At 44.2% G+C, this 22,048-nt stretch overlaps 1 protein-coding gene across 4 annotated transcripts in view; it reads right to left on the reverse strand.

The window, feature by feature from the left end:
* Window positions 1–22,048, reverse strand: part of DGKA (diacylglycerol kinase alpha) — a 197,502-nt gene that overhangs the window by 150,373 nt on the left and 25,081 nt on the right. The window contains exon 2 of one of the 4 annotated variants that reach the window (XR_006388133.1): window positions 4,365–4,526. The exons of 2 other annotated variants lie outside the window; for them this stretch is intronic. The gene's annotated coding sequence lies outside the window, so the exon portion shown is untranslated. Of the gene's footprint in view, window positions 1–4,364; window positions 4,527–22,048 lie in introns of those variants that run through there. One more of the 4 variants, XM_044283930.1, reaches the window with a different exon arrangement.

Genomic DNA, 22,048 nt, shown 5'->3' on the forward strand with positions numbered 1-22,048 from the left:
GAAGTACGGACCTGTGATTGACACTGCCGGCAGCTGAGTAGAAGCTCGGCTGAGTATATTTATGGTTCTTTTTCCAACCACTTTCATTAACTGTTAATATACAGCGCGGTTCCCGTTCTTAACTTTTATAGAGCTACACTGAGCAAGTACCAAGAGTGATAACAAAAGGTCTGTGTAGGCCTGGGCTAGCATTCAACATTCTTGGACATTTCTTTCTCACAACGATACAATGAAGTCGAAGTAATGCAACTGTTAGGCCTCTTTCACACAAGCAAGTTTTCTGTGCGGGTGCAATGCGTGACGTGAACGCATTGCACCTGCACTGAATCCGGACCCATTAATTTCTATGTGGCTGTGCACACGAGCGGTGATTTTCACGCATCACTTGTGGTTTGCGTGAAAATCGCAGCATGTTCTATATTCTGCGTTTTTCACGCTACGCAGGCCCCATAGAAGTGAATGGGGCTGCGTGAAAATCGCAAGCATCCGCAAGCAGGTGCGGATGCGGTGCGATTTTCACACACGGTTGCTAGGAGACGATCGGGATGGGGACCTGATCATTATTATTTTCCCTTATAAGATGGTTATAAAGGGAAAATAATAGCATTCTTAATACAGAATGCATAGTACAATAGGGCTGGAGGGGTAAAAAAAAAAATATAACTCACCTTAATCCACTTGATCGCGCAGCCCGGCTTCTCTTCTGTCTTTACTCTCTTCTGTCATTTACTGGCAGCCCTGAGTGTCATTTGATTCACCTTTTGGCATGTACATCAGTGTACATGCAAAATAAGTTCCCTCAGCCATCTGATTGTCAGCTAGCAAGGAAGAAAGCCCCAGGCGTCCAGGCTTAAAGGAGGCCCCAGGTGGAGAAGGTCACACCTCAATCAGCCAGTTTGGAGGCAAGCTAAATCCTGCAGGAAAAAACCCCAGCAGGAGGTATCAGCCCTTGCCAGGATTAATGCTACCTCCCAGACATGTTAGCACCTACATTTTATAAGAAATTATAAATTTCATGTCCATCCCAGGCGCAAACCGGATACATATTTGTGTCCTGGTGGCCACGATGTACGTGCCCATGGTCTTTGGTTTATAGAGGGATGCCAGGGAAAGGAGATATCCATATCTCCCCATGTTTGGACTCTAGTTGTAGCCGGAACCCAGGCGGATCAATTGGGCCCGCAACCATCTTCCTGTGACATTCTGATCTGGGGCTATGAGCCATAATGGGTCATTTGCTCCCAGCACCAGAGAAGGAGTGGTGGACCCTACCCAAAGGCGGGGAGGGGCGCAGCCGGCTACAGGTCATAAGCCCATGCAAGCTAGCGGGCGGTGTACTTCTCTGAAAGGGGGTCACATCGCGCAAATGTGTTTGGAGAAACCTGGAAACGGCTGACATCACCACCCCCACGTGACTGCAGCCAAGGACTATTCCACCCTTATGACCCAAAGGAACTTTTATCTACCCGGTAACTGACTTTTACTCTGCTTAACCCTGTTGTACCCATATAACCTGTATCTGTAACCTCAGACCACTGTATATATTCTCTGTGTATAGTGTGTTATCTAGTGTGCCCTTACGGCGATTAAAAATATAATTTAATCTTGTGCTGTCTTGTATCTCGATCACAAATCCCCACGTCCGTGTTTTGGCCTAGTTATAAGCTACCGCGGGTTGGTTTCTCACCCTATATAATCCCGTTAGCCCTCTGGAGGGCGTAACGTCACATTTTTGGTAACCTGTGACCATACAGTGTCTCGTGAGCTCGAGCGTGAGCACCAGCTACAAATGCTCTAGCTGAAGCTCCAATTCCAGCAGCCCTCCCAGCCCGATGTAAGTCTCCAGAGGTCCGGATTCCCAAACTGCGGGCGGAGGACTTCCCCCTACTGGACAAAGATGGGGACCTGGACACCTTTTTATTGGCATTTGAAACGGCCTGCCATCAGTACCAGCTGCCAGAGGACCAGTGGGTCAGATTCCTCATGCCACAGCTCAGGGGAAAAGCCCTTGAAATCTTCGGGTACCTGCCCATCGAGACCATCCTGAGCTATGAGGACATCAAACAGGCTCTGGTTAGGCAATATAACTTAACCACTGAGTCGTACCGGAAAAAGCTCAGGAATTTGCAGCGGGGGTCTACCCAGAGCTGGGCCGATCACATGCTGGCCTTGCTGAGAGCGGTCGACCAATGGACCACAGGATTGGAGCTCACCACCGTCCAGCAGCTGAAGGAGCTCGTCGCCACAGAACAGTTCTTGTGGAATTGTATTGATATGTAGAGAGAATCTAAATCGCACATCCTCATTTCTATACTTCTAATACACTGTTTGCAATTTGCAGCATTTCTTTTGATAAAACATGGCTATACAGCACTGGTATCAATCATTTGCTGTGCACTATTAAGAGGCATTAGTATACAGTTTGATCAAAGAGCATAGGCCCACTTAACAAGAGGCAACCTTGTCGCGGTAAGTGCTGTATAGCCATGTTTTATCAAAAGAAATGCTGCAAATTGCAAACAGTGTATCAGAAGTATAGGAATGAGGATGTGCGATTTAGATTCTCTCTACATATCAATACAATTTATATGCTTTAACTTCTTTTTCCCCCCTCTGAATCAGCACTCCTCCCCATTTGGCTCAGGTGCTTTTAAATTAGCAGTAGTCTGCAAAGGGTCTAGTAATTCCTACCACATCTCAGTTGGAGTTCCTGAGAAGCTGTTAACAGGTGATCCCTTTGCACCAGTTCACATGTGAATTAGCGCTAGACGGTGGCCGTCGCTGCTTCTGTGCTGGTGGAGTGATGGGATCCGGGGCCTAGGTGGCTCCGCCGTATAGTGGGGCCGCTGTGTGGCTGCTGGATCCCATTGCCTGCTGGAGTGGCGTGGAGGCACGGTGGTCGCTGCACGGCGCCGCGCTATGGTTAGAGTAGGTCCCCACTTAACAAGAGGCAACCTTGTCGCGGTAAGTGGGCCTATGCTCTTTTTCAAACTGTATACTAACTGACAATGTTGAAAGTAAAGCAACGTTTGGTTCACCATACCATCTGTGTACCTCACTTATTGCTACTGGAAACCGGTGTGCCACCATTACAGGCACTGGCGTCACGATCCTTAAAGGGACCTTGCCCCAGGCACTCAAAACACCTGCAACATCCAGGGCACCTCATCCACCATCAGGCCTGGTCCCTATATACAGAGTGTGCCCCAGAGGAACTTGTGTCAGCCTCTCCTTCACTGCCGCATGCCTGCCCAGGGTTCTCCTACAAACAGTGAGTAACCCTCGATTGCCCATAACCGTGACCTCACTTCGCAATACCCTGCAGGTCTGGCGTGCTGCAATTTGTCTTACCCTAAGGGCTCAAGCACACAAACGTGTTTTTTTTCCCTGGGTCCATTCCGTTTTTTGTGGCCTGTATGTGGAACCATTCACTTCAATGGGGCCGCAAAAAAAAATGAAATGACACAACGTGCCTTCCGTGTCCGCATGGCAGTTCCGCAAAAAATAGAACATGTCCTATTATTGTACGTATTACGGACAAGGATAGGACTGTTCTATTAGGCATTGGCTGTTCAGTTCTGCAAAATGCGGAATGCACGCAGCTGGTATGTGTGTTTTGCAGATCTGCAATTTGTGGTCCGCTAATTAACAACGGTCGTGTTCAAGAGTCCTACATACAATTTGAACCTTTTCACAATGAGAACCTGGCCATGTGATCTCATGTCTGACTGCTTGCTTTAATGTGTAAACAGGAACCCGGTCTCTCCCTGTGGCTGTTTTCCTGTTAATTACAGAATGACATCATCATGAATCAAATTCCTCCTGGTAGCTCTCAGGCCCCTCCCCTCTATCTTCCTCCCAATATCTTTGCTTTCGGTTTAAGATATAATGTTTCCCCTAGCTAAAGGACCAGGAGTACAGATATATAGTAGGTTAGTGTATACAGTGATTAGCTGCAGTTATATCAACCTCCTGACTCACACTGCCTGTCTGTACTATCTGTGTGTCCTGACTCTCCAGTGTAGTTCTATAGGATGTAGCTTCACACTGGTCTTCCTGCATGTAAGAGCTGACAGGACAGAGAGAGATGACAAGGCAGAGAGGGCAGATAGGCTCAGGGTGCATCACATAGGCGAACATGTAAACTCTACAGCGTGAGGGGATAGCAGCTGTGTTACTAATCTGTCATAGCTGCCATTAAACAGTGTGGTGAGACTTGCCCGCCTCTGTCTTTGTAATGCTAGACATGATGGTAAATGTAAGATTCATTGGCAAAACCATATCTGAGGAGAGAAGGAATCAATATGGCTGAAAACCCGCAAATTACACATCAAATAAAACAGGTATACACAAGAACATCTCACCGGAGTGCTTCTTTAATTTATGGTGAAGCGCATGCCTTGTCACAAATTCAGCGCATCTTCTGGCAATCCATGCATCCAAGCTGAAATCTACAGCAGTTCGTAGTTGGGATTAGATTTCAATCTTTATTTACACCAGAAAAATGTGCTGGGACTGAGGGCACCCTACAAATGCCAATGAGACAAAATTTTATCATAATGACGTTTAAAAAGTCGCACACACTGGCATAGGGAGATGATAAATCTCCCCTCTATGGGTTTTGAATAGCAGTATGGATTTACGGATTTATCTTCTGAATGAGCAAGCATTTATTTCCCGTAACAATAGATGTTCTAACGTTATGTAATAGTCATCGGATTATGGACAGGAGCTGCAGGTGTGGTCATACTGGTTTACACACAGGGCACATGCTTGTAACCTCTATATCTTCCTAGTCTGTCTGGGAGTATGCTATTGGGGCACTGCTACAACTGGAAATATCCTATGGGGCGCTTGTCTGGCACTACTATAATGGTGCTGTTTTTCCACACACTTGGCCTATGTGTACAGGAAAATAGTTTTGTATCCACACTAGTCAGATGATTTTCTGAACACTTGACGATCCAATGCTGTACGGTTTAAGCCCTATTGATGTAGATATTTTATACTTGTGAGCGCCACTCTTATGGGTATTGTTTTAGTGTTTCATAGCAAGAGGAAACTGTAAAATTAGCAAAGGCAAAAGTTGTAAAGTTATAGAACAAAGTTTCCTGTTTGACATAACGGTTGGTTACAAAGACGTCTGATCAGATAGAGCCGCTCTAAGAATACATCCTCCTCCTTTCAAGCGTTACCCTTCGTCACCATCACCCACGCAGCCCACGCAGTCAGTCTTAACACCGCTGAACAGACCTCAAACTTTTGCTTTGCTAGAGAAGAAAACTAGGTTGCATGAGTCATATATACACACACACACATATCGATGGGACACAGATGTCACAGTTTTGTAGGCAGATCTAAGGTCTATGGGGTATAGCAGACTATCACTATGGGTCGCCAATGTCCTGCCCTTGTATGGCAGCCATTTCTCCATCTCTTGTCCTAAAATAGCATGCACATTCAGTCAGGCCAAAGTGCTAGGACACGGAGGGGTCAGGCCACATAACCACAGGCTGTTAGGTACCAGGTTCACGCAAGGAATTGGTGCACCGAAAATTGTCACCACAGGCAAAGTAAATGTAAGTGACTGGAGTCTTTTTAAACCTCATTCATAAGCATCAGTACATATATTTGGACATGCTGCTAAAACTAAAATGGACAGAATTCCATATTCACGGCAAAAACTGTTACACATATTGCACTGAAATGGGTGAAAGTTGTACCACAATCTAGAAGTAAATCCACATCTTAATACAAGTGGAAGTACTGGAATGTTTTAGGGTTCTGCTCCAGAAAAGATTTTGTTACCAATTGGTAAAAAAAAACTACTACATGTAGTACATGTCAAAACTAGTCAGAACTCACCAAGCATATAACATACATACAAAGTACCGTGGAAAAAAGCTACAAAGTAAGAATGCTATCAAAACTAGCCTTATTGTACACAATGCTACCTGCACTCCAAGTATTTGGCGGTGCCAGCTGGAGGGCTTGTAAGGCCAAACAATCAAAATAGAAGATACCCCACCATGGTATCTTCTATTTTAATTAAAAAAATAGAGAAGTGTTAGGGTTCAACCTCACAGTGCGGTGGTGCGACACTTGGGACGCAGCCGCGTTGAGTTCAAGTCCCGCACGTCCTTTGATAATACAGACACACTAAACAATGCCTTCTCCGCAGTTTAATTAGAGCCAGCTGCAGCGCAGTACTCGAACGCAGCGTGGCTGCATCGCAAGTGCCACATGAAAGCAGCATATTGTCATACCCTTAACCAGTTAGTGCCCACCCCTCTACCTTTTTATGGAGGTCACTAATGGATCTCAGACTACGCGGTCGCCCATCTAAGGCGGCCTTAATCTAAGAGCTGCACGGGTCTCCCCTTCTGTTCAGCAGAGAGCGGGAGAGTGACTCTTACACGAGAGCCGGGCTCCTGCTCTAACGGCTCGGATTGCCAGAAATGCCAATACGCGCCGTTTAACCTGTTAGATGCTGCGGTCAATAGGAACCACAGCATCTAAGTGGTTTTGAGGAAGGGATGAAATCTTGAGGCACCCATGTCATTAAATGGCAGTCTGGGGTCTAATGAAGGCTGTAGTATATCTCCATCAGGCTGTACACTACACAATTATCATAATTGTGCACCACACAATTATCATGTAATTTATCCCAGTGAAACAGTGAATGTGGTTAAAAAAAAAAAAAAAAAAAAACTATCACAGAATTTCAGTTTTTTATTTGAATAATCGATTAGTTTTCGATAATTTCATCGATTAAATCGGGAAAAAAAAACACCAAAAGGACAAAAAAAAGGGGTTTATATGATTTTACTCAAAAAATTATGTTCAAAGGCCAAATTAAAACAAATTTAGGAGTTACATAATTATTACAATTTTGCATTACAATGTAAAAAAGACAAGTTATGGGGGATCTGTGGATGACACACTATTATGGGGATCTGTGGATGACACCATTATGGGTGATCTGTGGATGGCGCTGTTATGGGGGGAATCTGTGGATGGCGCTGTTATGGAGGGGATCTATGGATGGCACTGTTATGGGGAGGGGGATCTTTGCACTGCTATGGGGAGGGGGATCTGTGGATGGCAGTGGTACTGTTATGGGGAGGGGATCTGTGGATGGCACTGTCATGGGGAGGAGGATCAGTGGATGACACTATATAACATCTTATGCTATATGTGTCACCCACAGATCTCCCCCATAACAGTGCCATCCACAGATCCCCTTAGAAATTAATGGGTCCGGATTCAGTGCGGGTGCAATGCGTTCACCTCACGCATTGCACCTGTGTGGGAAAACTCGCCCGTGTGCAAGGGGCCTTAAGATATTGTCGCCATTTCTACACGGCTCTGATGGTCCCCCGCGCACTGTTTATATCTCTGTGGGTCCCAGAAGAGCGCGGCATCACATGACTTCACCGGATCAGAGGGGCGTGGATTAGCATGATCTGTTGCCGCCGAGGTACCGCCCCTCCGAGCACTCTGCATAATGCTTGCGGCTGATGGCGACGTCACCGGGTTTCCTGCAAAGCGGCTTCGCTCTGCAGAAGTGACCCGGTACGTTATTGAATGTGAGAAAAGACTGGCTTCCGGCTGAGAATTTGTGTAATGAATACATGGTGGGAGAGGTGTTTTCTCTTCATCGACACCCACCCTTTCTGGCACCACATCAGGTGGTATGGCCATTACATCGATGACCTGATCCTGATCTGGACGGGCGATGTGGTGGCCATACCATCCTTTTGTGGTTATATTAACTCCTGTGTGGACACTATTTCGTTTAGTGTCTGTCCACCATGATATATGGGAGGTTTCTTTTCTGGATTTGCGCCTGAGGGGGGATCCCTCCACCAATCAAGTTTTTACCTGTACCTATAGAAAACCTATGGCAGGGAATACCACACTGTATGCGACATCCTGTCATCCAAAACATGTAATTGCCAATATACCCAGGGGTGAAATAATACGCGCAAGAAGGAATTGCATGGAAGTAAACAGCTTTATGGATGAAGCTAGACACATCTCCCATAGACTGGGTAAAAGAGCTTATGGTACAAAACATGTAGAGGATGCCATACAACAGGTCTCAACTATTGTTTCAGCTTCAAATAATAGAGTCTTTCCAGTGAAAGCGTACCTTAATTGCAATACAACCCATGCTGTTTATTTGATCACATGCAAAAAATGTAAACTGCAATACGTGGGTTGCACTATTAATGTAATTAAACCCAGAATACGCAAACACATTTCTGATGTGCCCCACCATGGCAATCGCAATGTATCTGCAGCTAGCCTGCACTTTGCTGTTTGCCATGGTGGGGACACATCAGATATGGTGGTACAGGGCATAGAAAACGTTTTTTTGCCTAAACGTGGAGGAGACCATAGAAGAAAATTACTAAAATAGAGAGTCTTTCTGGATTTTTGCATTGAACACGCGCCAACCAGACGCTTTAAATAAACGTCTAGATCTGACCCTGCAGCAATAATCTATGTACCATAATTTAAGTGCAACAAGATCCTCCTCTTTTTCTTGGGAGCACTCTTAGGAGATTTTTTCTCCCCCTTTTTTTCTCCATTTTGTTATTCTGACTTTTATTACATTCCACCATATTCCAACAAAACTATTTGTGTACATCCAGTATACACCTTCTGCGTATCCTTTTTTCTTTTTGCATAGTTATTCTTCACTATGTATATGTATGGTTCAATGTTCTTTTGTTTTTTCTTTTATTTTTCATGAGAAGAGCTATTTGAAGGTGTGGCACCTTTTCTTTGGGACGGTTGCAGGCCTGTGAAGACAATTTAGTGAATACAGGTGCACCTTCCCCTTTAAACGGTCTCATTTTTAATGTCTTACTGTGTCATGAGGAAGGGCTGGAATTGTCTCTGGTAGCCCGAAACGCGTAGACAAGACTGCTATTTTTGTAACTGATGGATGAGATTTTACCGCAAGCAAAATAAATTTATATTCCATTATCAAAGTGGAGCTGGATTTCTTCAAACCTCTTTTTGCATAGGGCATCAGAAGAGTATGGGAAAGGTAGGACAGTCATGTAGGAGATATTTATGTCCTTGTTAAACAATTAAACCAATGTCCCCAATACCGGACAACACCTTTAACAAAATGCAAGGTGAATGAATAAAAGAGAAATTGAAATCCAATCAATATTTGGTGTCACTGCCTATTGCCTTCAAAATAGCATTAATTCTTCTAGGTCTTGCCTCGACAGCAGTGAAATGCTAGATTATTACCTCTAGACCTTTTTCTGCCTAATTTGCAAATTATCAACCACCTTCATCATAAAACATCTCAGACATGCCCCTAAATATTGTAAAATAGAAAAAGAATGGTATACTTGTCTCTGTTCTGTGCACTGCCGTGACATGCAGGTATATATGTGCACTGCCGTGACATGCAGGTATACGGCATATGACCGTATACCACTGAGGACAATGACTGGCTGCAGTGGTCATGTGCCATATATCTGCATGTCACCGCTGCAGTCTTCCATCCATCAGCCGCATTCTAACTAACAAGAGTATTAGCAATGAATAGGGTACACAGTGTTCATTTTAGGTCTGTAACCATGGAGATACATAAGTCAGCACAAGACCTGTAGAATGGTAAAATGCTGAGATATCTGGCAAAAGTTATGCATACAAATTAATAACCATTTTCTGGTTAGTAGTGGCCTTCATTTGTTCAAGCACCCAGGCACCTAAGGAAGTGTGCTAGTGCAGGATGGGGGCTCATTAATGATGGTCACTAGCACATCTGGAGCCCCCATATATAGCACTGGAGGGTGGACCGCTAGGTAAGCAGGGGTCGAGTGGAGGGGGAACGCATGGGAACGGCGTTCCTGCACTTTTTTCATGGCAGGAACGCCGTTCCCTTTCAGCCTCAAGCCAGGAGAACACGGCTGAATCAGATTCACAGGGGGAGACGGAGCGCACTGTGCAGGGCAGGCTAGGGGAGGCTTCAGTTGAGAGGAAGCTGTCTGTGCGGTGCCACTGCCTGCGACTCCTCTCATGGCGCCCCGCCCCCTAATGACATCATCTCCTTCACTACGAGATCATTTAGAATGTCTTTTAGAAAAGTTTGTCCTGGGATTCGAACTCACGACCTCTACACATCAGAGGAAGGCATTTACCCTCACAGCCATGAAAGCCATCTAGGTAAATGCTTAAAAAAAAAAAATATAAGACTTCTAATTATACCTAGTGTACTGATATCTAGTGTACAACCATACACATGACAGCTGCCCACTGTGTATGGATGTAGCAGAGCTGGGTGTGTTGGGGCAGCTGTCATGTGTATGGTTGTACACTAGGTATCAGTACACTAGGTATAAGTAGAAGTCTTATTTTTTTTTTTTTAAACAGCTACCTTGACAGCTTTTATGGCTGTGAGGGTAAATGCCTTGCCTCTGATGTGTAGAGGTCATGAGTTCGAATCCCAGGACAAACTTTTCTAAAAGTGTTTTTTTTTTTTTATAAGACTTCTACTGATACCTAGTTTACTGATACCAAGTGTACAACCATACACATGACAGCTGCCCACTGTGTATGGATGTAGCAGGGCTGGGTGTGTTGGGGCAGCTGTCATGTGTATGGTTGTACACTAGGTATCAGTACACTAGGTATAAGTAGAAGTCTTAGTTTTTTTTTTTTAAGCAACTACCTCAACAGCTTTTATGGCTGTGAGGGTAAATGCCTTGCCTGTAATGTGTAGAGGTCATGAGTTCGAATCCCAGGACAAACTAAAAGTGTTTTTTTTTCTTTTTCTGATACTTCTACTGATACCTTGTGTACTGATACCTAGTGTACAACCATACACATGACAGCTGCCCCAACACACCCAGCTCTGCTACATCTATACACAGTGGGCAAAGTTACCTACAGTAGAAGTCTTATATATATTTTTTTTTAAGTAGCAAGCTAGACAGCTTTCATAGCTGTGAGGGCATATGCCTTGCTTCTGCTGTGTAGAGGTCATGAGATCGAATCCCAGGACAAACTTTTCTAAAAGTGCTATTTTTTTAATTTATTTTTTAGTCCGCAGCGACACAAATTACAGCATGCTAGATTTTCTGTGCTTTTTTATTTTTTGGAGGGGGGGGGGGGGGGGGGGGGGGGGGTTGCAGTGGATCTTGGGTGAGTTCCCACACTTTTTTTCCCAGGACTTGACCCCTGTAGGTAAGGGATTAATATAGTTAATTCATTCAACATTAAAGGGGTTATCCCATGACTAATGTAAAAAATGAAAAATCAGAAATCATATAGCAAGTGACAGTCTCTTTCTAACATAACTAGGACCAGCCCTGTACCTCACATGGATCCAGAGATCTCTGCATTCATTGCTCTGCTAGACTCATATCAAGCTGACAGCTCAGGGGAGTGTCTTTTCTGCTGCAGCTCAGGGGGCGTGTCTGTGCTCTTCCTATCACAGCTCAGGAAGCAGTTAAAAGGATGAAACTGAGCATGTGCGACCTCATTAGTGAGCAGGACAAAAAAAATAAGCAAATACAAACAGCCGGTGGCGCTATTTAGATACATTTTATTGAATAACTCAGTGGTTATCCTACATTTTTAATTACATACAATTACAAAAATAGTGTTCAGGTGCTGGTTTGAAAACTGTAGAATATTTTTCATGGGACCACCCCTTTAAGCTGAAATACCACATACTGAACATGAGCACAACGCAGCGCTTGTCTGAGTATCTACCCTGTAATATTACAGCTCTGATGCAGTGGCCATAATGCATTGAAGTGGCATTAATTATACTAAATGTGCTCTGTGTAGTGTTTAGACAATCAGAACATTCTGCTCAAAGGGCACTAGTCAGCAACTCTGTTCAAGAAGTGGATGATTTTCTGACAAAGCAATTTAATTGGCAGATCATGTAACATTCCTTCCATGGGCATGGGGAAAATGTAATGTTTCCAGTAATGCAGATTATTACTCTTCTATGCTTCTGTTAAAGGACAAAAAACAACAACACAATGGTCACTGAAATAACTCAAAACTTACAGAAAAATGTATAAAACAAACTATTGAAACTGGCTAGGACAAAAATGATGGTACCCTTCACTTACTATTTTGTTGAAAAACCTTTTGAGACATTCACTGCAATCAAGCGATTTCTGTAACTCTTAGGGCCGTTTCACACGAGCGGATGCCGTGCGTGGCATCCGCTCCGTGAAAGAGTGCCAAGACCCGCTGCAGACTGCAGAGGCACGGAGCAGTAACATGACTGTTAATGCTCCGTGCCTGTCTGTGATCTCTTTCCTACGAAATCACAGTTGTCACTGTGATTTCGTAGGAAAGAGATCACAGACAGGCACGGAGCATTAACAGTCATGTTACTGCTCCGTGCCTCTGCAGTCTGCAGCGGGTCTTGGCACTCTTTCACGGAGCGGATGCCACGCACGGCATCCGCTCGTGTGAAGCGGCCCTTATTGAGACTTCTGCAGGTATTTTGGCCTAGTCCTTGTGAGCAAACTGCTCCAGCTATCTCATGTTTGAAGGGTGCCTTCTCCAGACTGCATGTTTCGGCTCCTTCCACAGATGATCAATAGGATTTAGATCAGGGCTCATAGAGGGACACTTCAGAATAGTCGAATGCTTTGCTTTTAGCCATTATTGAATGAGTTCAGCTGTGTGTGTTGGGTCATTATCCTGTTGTAGGACCCATGACCTGCGACTAGGACCAAGCTTTCTGATACTGGGCAGCACATTTTGCTCCAGAATGCCTCGATAGTCTTCAGATTTCATTGTACCCTGCACAGATTCAAGAAACCCTGTGCCAGATGCAGCAATGCATCCGCAAAACCGAGCCTCCTCCATGTTTTACAGTAAGTACAATGTTCTTTTCTTTGAATGCATTTTGCATCTGTAAACATAGAGCTCATGTGACTTGCCAAAAAGCTCCAGTTTTGTCTCATCTGTCCAAAGGACATTCTCCCAAAAGCGTTGTGGCTTGTCAATATGTATTTTGGCAAATTCCTGTCTCGCTTTTATATGGTTTCATTTCAACAGTGGTTTCCTGCTCAGTCGTCTTTCATTAAGTCCACTTTAGCTAAGACCAGAATGAATGGTGCGATCAGACACTGATGCATCTTGACCTTGGAGTTCATCTCTAATCTCTTTGGAAGTTGCTCTGGGCTATTTGGTTAATATTCATATTATCAGTCTCTTCAATTTGTCATCAATTTTCCTCTTGCGGCCTCATCCAGGGAGGTTGGCTACTGTCCCGTAGACCTGCAACTGCAGTAACAGGAACATCAAGCTGTTTGGAGATTGTCTACAAATTTCTATCTAATCTCCTGAGACAACTCTCTCTTTAGCTTTCTTTGGGCCATGCTCAGTGTGGTACACACCATGATACCAAACAGTACATACTTTTGATCCTTTAAGTAGGCAGAGTGACTGATTAAAAGTTTGAAGACATCTGTGATGCTAATCACAGTACAGAACACACCTTAGTTTAACATGTCCCTATGGTCAAATTAATTTCAATCTTTTCTACCATAATTTTTGTCCAGGCCAGTTTCATTAGTTTTTTTTATTATTCTGTTAAATCACAATTCATAAGCAATGTCTGATTTTCATTAGCTGATTTTCAGTAAATTTTTATTTATTATTACTTTTGTCAGTTTCAAGTTATTTCAGTGACCATTGTGGGTTTTCCTTTCTTTAACGGAAGTGTATCAACAATTTTGTCCACGTGAGAAAGTTAAGTTATAATACCACCACATGCCTCTCTCTTAGGCTCCATTCACATGACCATATAATGGGTCCGCATCCATTCCACAACTATGTGCTCTCCGCATCTGCATTTTCGGAGCACGCCCCCGATCTTCCGGTCCGCGACTCCGGAAAAAAAATAGAACATGTCCTATTCTTGTGTCCGTAATTGTGGACAAGAATAGACAGTTCTATGGGGGTGCCGGCCGGGTGTATTGCAGATCCACAATTTGCGGATCTGCAATGCACTACGGATGTCTGAATGGAGCCTTATAGTCATCCGGGTGGTGCTATGGCGGTGATACGTAGACTGTAATCATATCCACTCTTCCTTGGTGAATGCAATTTTAAAGGAAACCCAGCTTAATACTGCCTTCACCAAGGTAAGCATAAATTAGTCACAGACGAACTGACTTCAGCCGTCACCTATCAGCTAATATTAAGCGGTTGCTGTGAACGTGCTGTATAATCATCACGGCCCGTGTCAGAGAAGAGTCCCAGGCTACCTGAGAAGAGTCAAGGTTATGCATGGGCTCCCCGCACACACGCCGATTGATAGTTTGTGCCTTCTGTCAATCACTGGCAAGAGGTGTGAGGGGGAGAAGGATGGAAGCAATTGCTTGTGCTCTTTGAAGTGAATTAGTTATAGGTATTTCAATGGAGCCCTCACAACATAAATTCCAATACAGTGTTATCTTGACTGGCTTACTGCATTAATGCAACGGAATCATATTACAGTGATACAACAAATCGTGTTAGTGACCTTCCTGGTGTGCCTGGAGTCAAGATAATATAGTTGCCACAAAGAAGTTGGCAGTTTTCTGTCCTTGGCACAAATCCCACAGAACACTAATGGTGGACGTACACCGGAACACTAATCCCAAAAAGACTGAAAACAGAAACCGGCATATCTCAGTTCAATAAGGCAGTTACATGACAGAGCAAATGAGGAAGAGTTAGAGAATTTGTCTTCGGCCCGTGTGCTCTTCAATCAACAGTCAGATATTTGGGTTCTTAGAACAAAACAATCCAGGCAAACAGTTGTCCTCGCTAGATGAAGATGTCTGCCACGGATGTTCACTAAACAACATGGAGAAAAAAAATAAAAATCTACGTAATGTGCCGGTACAGTAAGAAGAGGTGGCACAAAAAGGCTCATTCACTCAGAATTTACTGCTAAACCACATTAGACTAATTAGAATAAACATGTTTATGGGAACTCAGACCTTTAAGAGTCTAAGTGCCGCACACTTCATCATTTGGAGACAACATGGATCTTTGCCCAGTCTATATCTGGATGTAGATTTGGCAGCAAAGACGAGACTACTCAGCAGATGTTCTCAAATGAAATGTTAAAACTTGCATTGCTTAGAAACTCTTTCTAGTCTTCTTAAATTAAAACATCTATTCCCCCAGGAAACAAGAACGCCTGGCAGTAATTATTCTAGAAATGCATATTTTAATAATCTTCTTTTATAGCAGCTGAGCTGAAAGGAACAAATACACCTATCGCATCTGTACTGAAATCGCCGGGCTGGGGAGAAGACATGAACTGTAAAGTATACAACATCCAGCAGACAATATCCTAGTTACACAAACACTCCTCTAATAAAACATATGGCACAGTCACTGGTGTTTACCGTTCATGACACCAGCCATATGGGAGACATCAGCCACAGGTAAGGCCTCTTTCACATGTCAGTGAATCATAGTCATGTGCTGTCCATGTTCTCCACAGACGGCACACGTATCCATTGACATTAATGTGTGCATTCACACATCAGTGGTTTGTCCATGTTCTGTGGATCTGTGGTGACACCGCAGAAGCATGCAGATGCCTGACTCACATAATAGTCCATGGATGCCACCCGTGTTTGATCTGTTGTTTTCACTGATCGTTTCTAGGAGATGCTCTGGATATTAATTTTCAGCCGAACAGGGTCCATGGAATATAGACACACGGAGGGCAACACAAAGCAGACACACTTACCAAACACAGATTCTTTACCGACATCGTCATGGATGAACCAGTGACCATCTTGTCAAGGACGTCATCACCAATGTGTGAAAGAGGGCCAAGGGTAGATTCACACAGAGATTTTTGGAGGCAAATTTCCTGCAGGTTTTTCAGCTAAGGCTACTTTCACACTCGCGTTTGGTGCGAATCCGTCATGGATCTGCACAGACGGATCCGTTGAGATAATACAACCGCATGCATTCGTTCAGAACGGATCCGTTTGTATTATCTGTAACATAGCCAAGACGGATCTGTCTTGAACACCATTGAAAGTCAATGGAGGATGGATCCGTTTTCTATTGTGCCAGATTGTGTCATAGAAAACGGACAGAACGGATCCGTAAGCAGCATTTTGGTGTCCACCTCCAAAGCAGAATGGAGATGGAACGGAGGCAAACTGATGCATGCTGAGCGGATCCTTATCCATTCAGAATGCATTAGGGCAAAACGGATCAGTTTTGGACCGCTTGTGAGAGCCCTTAACGGCTCTCCCAAACGGAAAGCCAAAACGCTAGTGTCAAAGTAGACTAAAGCCAGAATGGATTTGAAAGGAATGAAAAATATAAAGGAAGGACTTCTACTTCTTCATCCTGCTGGATCCACTTCTGGCTTTGGCTGAAAAACCTGCAGGAAAATCTACCTCAAAATGTCACCAAGAATCTCTGTGAGAACCTACCCTGTTACTTTCAATTCTTTAACAGTATCTTATAGAAGACTTGAAATCTGTATGAAACAGAGCTTCATATCTCATTTTCACCGGACTCTGTAACATCTGATAGCAAGAAGCTACAGAGTAGTCAGGCAATCAGACCTAGTGCTTGAGACATATCATAAGATAAATTTAACCCCTAAAGTGGTTGTCTTATCTTAGACACTGGAAGCATATGGCTAGGATATGCCACCAATGTCAGAAAGAGGTGGGACATGCACCTATCTCCAGAATGGTCTCTACGGCACAAAGCTTTAAGTACCAGCACATCACAGAATGTTAAAGAGTTAATATTTTCCTAAGGTAATATCAAATTGGACATACCCTTTGCATATCAGAATAATATCATCAAGTTTTTTTTTTGCGTTGCAAATTATTCTAGAGAATACCCATTTAAGATTCATTTTCAGATAGAGTCTTTTGTTAAAGAGCATCGGACACCAGAGAGACCCTATTATTGGGGAATCGATGAGACATAAAGGGGTCTGTGTGTACAGTGAGGGTATCTCTGGGGCCTCGTTGCAGAACTGGTCAGTCTGCTCAGACCCAGCAGCTACTGCAGTCTCTTGGCACGTGGCTATTATAATGATTGCCGGGATGGGAGCAGGTAGCATCAGGGCCGTTTTCCACAACTGTACACATGGCACTCATTAAGTTACAGGAATACAGCCATTGGGTAAGCAGGGAAGGTAATAAACCATCGCTGCCTTCTCTATGGTAAGTCTGTCTGTCACTGACTACGGACACCCCAGGTGACTACTGGCAGCTGAAGACACAGCAAGGTCGTTCAGAAACATCCTGTGCGTCTGTCACGAGGGTGTCAAGAACCACGCCTGACTCCGTTATACCCGGGGTCAGGAAGTCGCAGCGGTTAGCTGCGCGCTCTATGTAAGATAGGGCTGTTTCCTCATGGTAGCTTTCTGGGTTTGCTTTGCAACCCTTTTTGGCTCACTCAGGGATCCGTAGCTCCTTCTCCTCAGCTGTTCCTTGTCCAGCACTCCCAACCTCCTTATATCCCCCTCTCACACTTCTCTGGTTGCCAGATATAGAGCTTCCTGCCTGGACATCTATTCTGACCCACTGGAGCTGTGTTGCTGCGTTCTCTGGTTGTTGGTCCAGAACGTTTCCCTCCGGATCCCTGTTGGACCTTTGTGGTCTGCTGTGGTCGCCCACCTGGGTTTATGCGTTTGTCTGTATTGTCTGTCCTCTCCCTGGCGTTTCCCTCTTAGTGTCAGTGGTGCGGACTAGCGATCCCACCGGCCCGTTCACCATCTAGGGCTTATTTTAGGGAAAGCCAGGGTTTAGGCACGTGATCGCCGCACGGGTGAGGAACCCGTCTAGGGACGTCAGGGCAGTCAGGTGCCAGCCGCAAGGTGAGTCAGGGGTCACCACCTTTCCCTCTCCCTTGGGCAGGGCTTTCCCTTTTTCCTCCCTGTGCGTGGCGCCGGTCATTACAGCGTCATGGAAGGACTACTTGAATGTGGCAGATTAATGGGAGATCAAGTGACCAAAACAATCATGAGCGATAAGAGTCTTGTACAGACTTGCTGTTGACCATGGAGGAGTGGGCCTTCATTCCAAGTTTGAGTTTCACAATCAATACTTTTGTCCCAGTATCGATATCATACCGGGATTTGCCTTTTATCGATACTAGGCTGCGCTACTGCGCAGCCGAGCATCACAGAACATGGCACGCACTGCTGTCAGCATGCTCATGTTCCCTCAGCAGAACAGGGGAGAAGGAGTCACTCTCTCCCTCCCCCCTGTGCCGCTGCTGTCAATAAGTAGAGAGAGGGACAGAGGAGGGGCGGGCGCACTGCACCACCAATGAAAGTTAAAGGGGGCAGCGGCCTCCTCGCTTCAAGTCAAGATAACCACACCCCCTTTCCATGCCCCTTCGCTTTTAATTGACAGCCAGCCGATAGGCCCATGGCCTCTTATAATAAAACTAACTAACTGGGACAAAGTCCTCAAAATAAAAAAAAAACTGCCACAAAATGGGATATCTTTAAAAGCATCCTAAAATCTCATTGTGAGAGGTACATACCGTATGGGAATAAAAGGTTAAGGAACAAAAAGAAACCAATGTGGATAAATAGAACTGTAAAGAAAGCAATAACTGACAAAAAGAAAGCATATAAAAATCACTAAAACGGGAGAGTAGCACGGAAGCACTGAAAAACTATAAAGGAAAAAAAATAGAACATGTAAAAAACAAATAAAAGCGGCCAAACTAGAGACCGAGAGATTAATTGCCAAAGTGAGTAAAACGAACCCCAAAATGTTCTTCAATTATATAAATGTTAAAAAGTGAATAATAGTGTTATAAATCTGAAGGTGTCGGCCCTTTTAAGAGTAATGAGGGGGGAGTCGCAGAGAGCGACGAGGAGAAAGCAAAGCTGTTAAATATTTTTTTCTCTAATATATTCACCGAGGAAAATAAACTGTCAGATGACATGCTGAATGTTGAAATAAATTCCCCATTAAAAGTGTACTGTCTGACCCAGGAAGAAGTACAACAGCGATGGCATACACCCCCGTATCCTAAGGGAATCAAGTAATGTCATAGCCAGACCCTTATTTCTGAGTTTTGCGGACTCTATACTGACAGGGAATGTCCCACTGGATTGGCGCATAGCAAATGTGGGGCCAATATTCAAAAAGGGTCCAAAAACAGAGCCTGGAAACTATAGGCCGGTAAGTTTAACATCTGTTGTGGGTAAACTGTTTGAAGGTTTTCTGAGAGATGCTATCTTAGAGCATCTGAACGGAAATAAGCAAATAACGCCATATCAGCATGGCTTCGTGAGGGATCGGTCATGTCAAACTAATTTAAATCAGTTTCTATGAGGAGGTAAGTTCTAGACTTGGCAGCGGCGAATCAATGGATGTCGTGTACCTGGACTTCTCCAAAGCATTTGACACTGTACCACATAAAAGGTTAGTATATAAAATGAGAATGCTCGGACTGGGAGAAAACGTCTGTATGTGGGTAAGTAACTGGCTCAGTGATAGAAAATAGAGTGTGGTTGTTAACGGTACATACTCAGATTGGGTCACTGTCAACTAGTGAAGTACCTCAGGGGTCAGTATTCGCTTCAATATATTTATTAATGATCTTGGAGAAGGCTTGCATAGTAAAATATAAATTTTCACAGATGACACCAAACTGTGTAAAGTAATTAACACTGAAGAGGACAGTATACAGCTACAGATGGATCTGGATAGATTGGAGGCTTGGGCAGATAAGTGGCAGATGAGGTTTAACACTGACAAATGTAAAGTTATGCACATGGGAAGGAATAATGCAAGTCACCCGTACATACTAAATGGTAAAACACTCGGTAACACTAACATGGAAAAGGAGCTAGGAATTTTTATAAATAGCAAACTAAGCTGCAAAAACAAGTGTCAGGCAGCTGCTGCCAAGGCCAATAAGATAATTGGTTGCATCAAAAGGGGCATAGATGCCCGTGATAAGAACATAGTCCTACTACTTTACAAATCGCTAGTCAGACCACACATGAAGTACTGTGTACAGTTCTAGGCTCCTGTGAACAAGGCAGACAGAGCAGAGCTGGAGAGGGTCCAGTGGAGGGCAACTAAAGTAATAACTGGAATGGGGCAACTACAGTACCCTGAAAGATTATCAAAATTAGGGTCATTCACTTTAGAAAAAAGACGACTGAGGGGAGATCTAATTAATATGTATAAATAGATCAGGGGTCAGTACAGAGATCTATCCCATCATCTATTTATCCCCAGGACTGTGACTGTGATGAGGGGACATCCTCTGCGTCTGGAGGAAAGAAGGTTTGTACACAAACATAGAAGAGGATTCTTTACAGTAAGAGCAGTGAGACTATGGAACTCTCTGCCTGAGGAGGTGGTGATGGTGAGTTCACTAAAAGAATTCAAGAGGGGCCTGGATGTATTTCTGGAGTGTAATAATATTACAGGCTATAGCTACTAGAGAGGGGTCGTTGATCCAGGGAGTTAGTCTGATTGCCTGATTGGAGTCGGGAAGGAATTTTTTTATTCCCCTAAAGTGGGGAAAATTGGCTTCTACCTCACAGGTTTTTTTTTTTCCTTCTTCTGGATCAACTTGCAGGATGACATCCCGAACTGGATGGACAAATGTCTTTTTTCGGCCTTATGTACTATGTTACTTTAGCTTTGGTAATCCGAGGCTCTGTTCCTGAGTTATGGTACTTTTTCTTAATAAGCAAATTAGGCCATTGGTGCAATTAAGGTGTCACCGATGCTCTTGGTTAGCCCTTTTCTGGCTGCTTTCACTGACAGGGCCAGGCAGTGGCAAAACAGTACTATAAACAGGACTATGAATTTCACAGGTTGATTCAGTTCATCATATTTCCATTTCATGTAGCGTCAACTCGCTTGAATAATACTTGGCAGTCAATCACTATGCCATTATCTATTTGGACAAATTATATATCCAAATTATCATGTAAAACAGGGTATCAAACAAACGCACACAGTTGTGTCAATACCACAGGCAACTTCTTATTAGCACTGCGTACAATGCACCATTTTTAAAGGGGTTGTCCAGGTTCAGAGCTGACCCCAGACATATCCCTATCTTCCCCCACTCAGCCCCTCTGACATGAGCATTGGAGCATTCAATGCTCCGATACTCTTCCCTTGCCCTTCGCTGAATCGCGCAGGGCGAGAGCTTTTTTTGGACATCCAGTGACGTACCAGGCTCTCCATGGGTAAGCCGGACAGAGGCTTCTGCCTAGCAGTCAGCCCGGTGACGTCACCAGCAGTAATGGCCGGACTTTAGCCCTGCCCTAGCCTGTAAATCAGATAGGGCACCGCCCATTAGTTCCGGTGACGTCACCAAATACACTGCTTGGCGGAAAAAAGCCCTTGCCCTGTGTGAAACAGCGCAGGGCGAGGGAGAGCATCGGAGCAGAAAATGCTCCAATGCTCATGTAAGAGGGGCTGAGTGGGGGACGAAGGAATCCCTTTTCCCAGTGCGGTTTACAGTGGCATGCATCGTTTATTGGCCATAATGTTAAAAAAACTATTATACTGTTCTGTATAGTAAAATGCTGTCAGCAGCGTTTTCCTATACAGTAGAAAATAGGCATAATGATGTATACCGGCCAGATGGAGGCCAAAAGCACACTCACACTGAGCTCATAAATATATACATATTTCTATATTATTTAAATTGAATTAACTCTTTTCATGCAATGAGCGTTTAAACTGCTGCCAGTACACATAGTGTATGAAAATACTGAATCTAATCACTGACAAACTGCATCCACAAGCTGAGTATCTCCGTCCTCACAAAGGGGTGAGAGACCCATGGAAGCCCTGGTGCGGCTTGTGTAATAGGCATCCAACTCGGTTCAACAGGTACCATGTGGCAGCATTTCAAGACGGGGACATAAGGTAGCGCATTTTACATCTCATTTTTTTATACTTGCCAATTGCCATGGTGTTTACAGAGCACTGTAATTTCCCTCAGGAAAGCTATCCCGCAAAGGGCAGGGGCCACAGATAAGAAAATAAACTGCCCTGAT

This window comes from Bufo gargarizans, chromosome 3 (assembly GCF_014858855.1).
Source record: "Bufo gargarizans isolate SCDJY-AF-19 chromosome 3, ASM1485885v1, whole genome shotgun sequence".
Lineage (NCBI taxonomy): Eukaryota > Metazoa > Chordata > Amphibia > Anura > Bufonidae > Bufo > Bufo gargarizans.